The following is a 6741-nucleotide window of genomic DNA, read 5'->3' on the forward strand; positions in this document are numbered from 1 at the left end:
GGGTGGGGGAGGGGTCAGTGGGGTCAGTGGTGGGGGAGGGGTCACAGAGGGGTCAGGGGTCACTCAGGGTCACTCAGGGGTCACTCAGGGGTCAGGGGTCACTCAGGGGTCACTCAAGGGTCACTCCGGGGTCACTCCGGGGTCACTCAGAGGTCACTCAGGGGTCACTCAGGGGTCACTCAGGGTCACTCAGGGGTCACTCAGGGTCACTCAGGGGTCACTCAGGGGTCACTCAAGGGTCACTCAGGGGTCACTCAGGGGTCACTCAGAGGTCGCTCAGGGGTCACTCAGGGGTCACTCAGGGGTCACCCAGGGGTCACTCAGGGGTCACTCAGGGGTCACTCAGGGGTCACTCAGGGTCACTCAGGGTCACTCAGGGGTCACTCAAGGGTCACTCAGGGGTCACTCAGGGGTCACTCAGAGGTCGCTCAGGGGTCACTCAGGGGTCACTCAGGGGTCACCCAGGGGTCACTCAGGGGTCACTCAGGGGTCACTCAGGGGTCACTCAGGGCCACTCAGGGGTCACTCAGGGGTCACTCAGGGGTCACTCAGGGGTCACTCAGGGGTCACTCACAGCGCGGCGTCAGCACCATGAACCGGGCGGGGGGAGGGGCGCTGAGGGGCGGCCTGAAGGGGGGGAGGGGGAGGGGCGAGGTCAAACCCCGCCCCCACGGCCCCTCCCCCACCCCTCCCCCCCCCCCGCCCGCCCCTCCCCCACTCACTTGTAGTCGTAGTTGTCCTGCAGGGGGCGCTGCGGAGCTGCGGGGGGAGGGGCTGAGTGACCCCTGAGTGACCCCTGAGTGACCCCTGAGTGACCCCTGAGTGACCCCTGAGTGACCCCGGGACCCCCAAATTTCCCCAAATCCCCCAAAATCCCCCCCCAAGGCCCCCAAATCCCCTCCAGGACCCCCCCAGACCCCCCCGAAATCCCCCAAATCCCCCCCGAAATCTCCCAAATTCCCTTCAGGACCCCCCCAAATTCGGCTCCCAAGAGCCCCCAGAGCCCCAAATTCCCTCCAGGACCCCCAAACCCCCCCAAATCCCCCAAAATCCCCCCCAAATCCCCTCCAGGACCCCCAAACCCCCCCCCAATCCCCCCAAATCCCCTCCAGGACCCCCCCAGACCCCCCCAAAATCCCCCAAATCCCCCCCAAATCCCCTCCAGAACCTCCCAAATTCCACCCAAATCCCCCCCAAATTCCCTTCAGGACCCCCCCAAATTCGGCTCCCAAGAGCCCCCAGACCCCCAAATTCCCTCCAGGGTCCCCCAAATCCCCCCCAAATCCCCCCAAATCCCCCCAAATCCCCTCCAGGGTCCCCCAAGTTCCTTCCCAGACCCCCAAATCCCCTCCAGGACCCCCAAAACCCCCCCCAGGGCCCCCCAAATCCCCTCCAGGACCCCCCCAGACCCCCCCAAAATCCCCCAAATTCCCCCCGAAATCCCCCAAATTCCCTTCAGGACCCCCCCAAATTCGGCTCCCAAGAGCCCCCAGACCCCCAAATTCCCTCCAGGGACCCCAAAATCCCCCCCCAAATTCCCCAAATCCCCTCCAGGACCCCCCAAATCCCCTCCAAATCCCCTCCAGGACCCCCAAATCCCCCAGACTCCCCCAAATCCCACCAAATCCCCTCCAGAGCCTCCCAAATTCCACCCAAATCCCCCCAAAATCCCCCCAAATCCCCTCCAGGACCCCCCAAATCCCCCAGACCCCCCCAAATCCCCCGAAACCCCCCACTAGAACCTCCCAAATTCCACCTAAATCCCCCCGAAATCCCCCAAATTCCCTTCAGGACCCCCCCCAAATTCGGCTCCCAAGAGCCCCCAGAGCCCCAAATCCCCTCCAGGGTCCCCCAAATCCCCCCCAAATCCCCCCCAAATCCCCTCCAGGACCCCCCAGATCCCCCAAAATCCCCCAAATCCCCCCCAAATCCCCTCTAGAACCTCCCAAATTCCACCCAAATCCCCCCAAATCCCCCCCAAATCCCCTCCAGGACCCCCAAACCCCCCCGACCCCCCAAATTCGGCTCCCAAGAGCCCCCAGACCCCCAAATTCCCTCCAGGGTCCCCCAAGTTCCTTCCCAGATCCCCAAATCCCCCCGAAATCCCCCCAAATCCCCTCCAGGACTCCCAAAATCCCCCCCGGGCCCCCCAAATCCCCTCCAGGACCCCCCAGACCCCCCCAAAATCCCCCAAATCCCCCCCAAATCCCCCCCAAATTCCCTTCAGGACCCCCCCAAATCGGCTCCCAAGAGCCCCCAAGACCCCCAAATTCCCTCCAGGGTCCCCCAAATCCCCCCCAAATTCCTCAAATCCCCTTCAGGACCCCCAAAACCCCCCCCGGGCCCCCCAAATCCCCTCCAGGACCCCCCCAGACCCCCCCAAAATCCCCCAAATCCCCCCCAAATCCCCTCCAGAACCTCCCAAATTCCACCCAAATCCCCCCAAATCCCCCCCAAATCCCCTCCAGGACCCCCAAACCCCCCCGACCCCCCAAATTCGGCTCCCAAGAGCCCCCAGACCCCCAAATTCCCTCCAGGGTCCCCCAAGTTCCTTCCCAGACCCCCAAATCCCCTCCAGGACCCCCAAAACCCCCCCCGGGCCCCCCAAATCCCCTCCAGGACTCCCCCAGACCACCCTCAAATCCCCCAAATCCCCCAAATTCCCTTCAGGACCCCCCCAAATTCGGCTCCCAAGAGCCCCCAGACCCCCAAATTCCCTCCAGGGACCCCAAAATCCCCCCCCAAATTCCCCAAATCCCCTCCAGGACCCCCCAAATCCCCTCCAAATCCCCTCCAGGACCCCCAAATCCCCCAGACTCCCCCAAATCCCCCCAAATCCCCTCCAGAGCCTCCCAAATTCCACCCAAATCCCCCCAAAATCCCCCCAAATCCCCTCCAGGACCCCCCAAATCCCCCAGACCCCCCCAAATCCCCCGAAACCCCCCACTAGAACCTCCCAAATTCCACCTAAATCCCCCCGAAATCCCCCAAATTCCCTTCAGGACCCCCCCCAAATTCGGCTCCCAAGAGCCCCCAGAGCCCCAAATCCCCTCCAGGGTCCCCCAAATCCCCCCCAAATCCCCCCCAAATCCCCTCCAGGACCCCCCAGATCCCCCAAAATCCCCCAAATCCCCCCCAAATCCCCTCTAGAACCTCCCAAATTCCACCCAAATCCCCCCAAATCCCCCCCAAATCCCCTCCAGGACCCCCAAACCCCCCCGACCCCCCAAATTCGGCTCCCAAGAGCCCCCAGACCCCCAAATTCCCTCCAGGGTCCCCCAAGTTCCTTCCCAGATCCCCAAATCCCCCCGAAATCCCCCCAAATCCCCTCCAGGACTCCCAAAATCCCCCCCGGGCCCCCCAAATCCCCTCCAGGACCCCCCAGACCCCCCCAAAATCCCCCAAATCCCCCCCAAATCCCCCCCAAATTCCCTTCAGGACCCCCCCAAATTCGGCTCCCAAGAGCCCCCAGACCCCCAAATTCCCTCCAGGGACCCCAAAATCCCCCCCCAAATTCCCCAAATCCCCTTCAGGACCCCCAAAATCCCCCAGACCCCCCCCAAATCCCCCCAAATCCCCTCTAGAACCTCCCAAATTCCACCCAAATCCCCCCAAATCCTCTCCAAATCCCCCCCAAATCCCCCCCCAAACGCCCCCCCCCCCCTCCCCCCCCGCCCCTCCCCCACTCACGGCGGGGGCGGCGGCAGCGCGCGCAGAGCGAGGCCAGCAGGGGGGGGAGGGGCAGCAGCAGCAGCGCCCAGAGCGGCGCCTCCATGGGGGAGGGGGGGGCTGGGGGGGGCTGGGGGGGGACCCCGAGATTGGGGGAGGGGGGGAGGGGGAGAGACCCCCCCCCCCCCAAAACCTCCCCAAAAAATCCCCCCAAAATCTCCCCCAAAATCTGCCCCAAAATCTGCCCCAAACCCCCAGAACCTCCCCAAAATCCTCCCCAAAATCCTCCCCAAAACCCCCCCAAAGCTCCCCAAAAACCCCAAAATTCCCCCAAAACCTCCCCAAACTCCCCAAATCTCCCCAAAACCCCCGAAACCTCCTCAAAATCCCCCAAACCCACGAAAACCCCCCCAAAATCCTCCCCAACCCCCCCCCAAACCCTCCAAAACCTCCCCAAAACCCCCAACCCCCCTAAAAACCACCCCAAACCCCCCCAATTCTCCCAAAATCCCCCCAAAATCCTCCCCAAAACCCCCAACCCCCCCAATACCCCCCAAAATCCCCCCAAAAACCTCCCCAAATCCCCCCAAAATCCCCCAAAATCTCCCCCAGCCCCCCCACAACCTCCCCAAAATTCCCCAAAACCCCAAAAATCTCCCCAAAACCTCCCCAAATCCTCCTAAAACTCCCAACCCCCCCAAGACCCCCCCAAAATCCCCCAAATCTCCCCCAAAACCCCCAAAATCTCCCCAAAACCCCCCCAACCCCCCCCAAATTCCCCAAAATCCTCCCCAAAGCTCCCCAAAACCCCCCCCAAAAAACCTCCCCAAATCCCACAAAATCTCCCCAAAACCCGCCCAAATCCCCCCAAAACCCCCAAAACCTCCCCAAAACCCCAAAATCTCCCCCAAACCCCCCGAAACTTCCCCAAAATCTCCCCAAAAACCTCCAAAACCCCCCCAAAATCCTCCCCAACCCCCCCCAAAATCCCCCAATCCCCCCCAAAATCCCCCAAATCTCCCCAAAACCCCCCCAATTCCCCCCCAAATCCTCCAAAACCCCCCAAAACCTCCCCAAAATCCCCTCAAAATCCCCCAACCCCTCCTGAATCCTCCAAAACCTCCCCAAAAGCCCCAAAATCTCCCCAAAAGCCCCAAAATCTCCCCCCAAAACCCCGGAATTTGGGGTCCCGGGAGGCGCAAAAATTGGGGGAGACCCCAAAGTTGGGGGGGGGGGGGCTCAGGGGTCGGATCCGTAAATTTGGGGGTCCCACCCCAAAATTTGGGGGGGTCCCACCCTAAAATTGGGGGGTCCCAGCCCCTCCTGACCCATAAATTTGGGGGTCCCGTCCCAAAATCTGCTTGGGGGGGGGGGGGGGAATTTCGGGGCTCTCACCCCCAAATTTGGGGGTCCCAGGGGGTCCCAACCCCATCGATTTGGGGGTCCCGCCCCTCCCCCCCCAGAGCCGCGTCCCCCCCACCCCAAAAAAGCCCCAAATCTCCCCAAAAACGCCCCCCCCGCCCCAAAAAAACCCCCAAAAAACCCCAAAAAACCCCAAACCTGCGTCCGCCGCCGCCTCGGGCGCCCCAAAATCCGCCGGGGCCCCTCCCCCCCCCCCCCCAGGAAGCTGCGGCCGCTGTGGGGCAGGAAATGTGTGGGGCGGGGAGGGGGGGGGAGGGGGATGTGGGGCGGGGGAAGGGGGGGGAGGGGCCGAGAGAGAGGCGGAGGCGAAAATTTGGGGGGTTCAGAGTTTATTTGGGGGGGTTGGGACCCCCAAAATCGGGTCAGGACCCCCCTAATGTGGGGCTGGGAGCTGAAATGTGGGGCTGGAACCCCAAAATCGGGTCAGGACCCCCCAAATGTGGGGCCAGAAACCGCAAATGTGGGGCTGGGACCAAAGTGTGGGGCTGGGACCTCCAAATGTGGGGCTGGGAACCAAAATGTGGGGCTGGGACCTCGAATGTGGGGCCGGGGACCCCCAAAATCGGGTCAGGACCCCCCAAATGTGGGGCTGGGACCCCAAAATGTGGGGCTGAGACCCCAAAATGTGGGGCCGGGGACCGCAAACGTGGGGCTGGAACCCCAAATGCGGGGCTGAGACCCCCAAATTGGGTCCAGGATTCCCAAATGTGGGGCTGGGACCCCCAAATGTGGGGCTGGGACCGCAAATGTGGGGCTGGGACCGCAAATGTGGGGCTGGGAGCCCAAATGTGGGGCTGGGACCCCCAAAATCGGGTCAGGACCCCCCAAATGTGGGTCTGGGAGCCCCAAATGTGGGGCTGGGACCGCAAATGTGGGGCTGGGACCTCCAAATGTGGGGCTGGGAGCTCAAATGTGGGGCTGGGACCCCCAAATTGGGTCCAGGATCCCCAAATGTGGGTCTGGGAGCTGAAATGTGGGGCTGGAACCCCAAAATCGGGTCAGGAGCCCCCAAATGTGGGGCTGAGACCCCAAAATGTGGGGCTGGGACCCCAAAATGTGGGGCTGAGAGCCCAAATGTGGGGCTGGGAACCAAAATGTGGGGCTGGGAGCCCCAAACGTGGGGCTGGGACCTCGAATGTGGGGCCGGGAACCACAAATGTGGGGCTGAGACCCCAAAATCAGGTCAGGACCCCCCAAATGTGGGGCTGGGACCGCAAATGTGGGGCTGGGACCCCCCGGTGCAGTGGTCAGCGGCTCCTGCTGTGGTCACTGACCCCTGCTGTGGTCAGCGCCTCCGGCCAGCCCAGGTGGGTCAGTGGCCAGTGACTCCAGCCAGCCCAGCCCAGGTGTGGGTCAGTGGTCACTCTGGCCAGCCCAGGTGTGGGTCAGTGGTCAGTGACTCCGGCCAGCCCAGGTGGGTCAGTGGTCACTCCGGCCAGCCCAGCTGTGGTCAGTGTGGTCAGCGGTCAGTGACTCCGGCCAGCCCAGCTGTGGTCAGTGGTCACTCAGGCCAGCCCATACGGTCAGTGGTCAGTGTGGTCAGCGGTCAGCGCTCCGGCCAGCCCAGGTGTGGTCAGTGGTCAGTGACTCCGGCCAGCCCAGGTGTGGGTCAGTGGCCAGTGACTCTGGCCAGCCCAGGTGTGGTCAGTG

Source organism: Aphelocoma coerulescens, unplaced genomic scaffold (genome assembly GCF_041296385.1).
Source record: "Aphelocoma coerulescens isolate FSJ_1873_10779 unplaced genomic scaffold, UR_Acoe_1.0 HiC_scaffold_551, whole genome shotgun sequence".
In the NCBI taxonomy this organism is placed as follows: domain Eukaryota; kingdom Metazoa; phylum Chordata; class Aves; order Passeriformes; family Corvidae; genus Aphelocoma; species Aphelocoma coerulescens.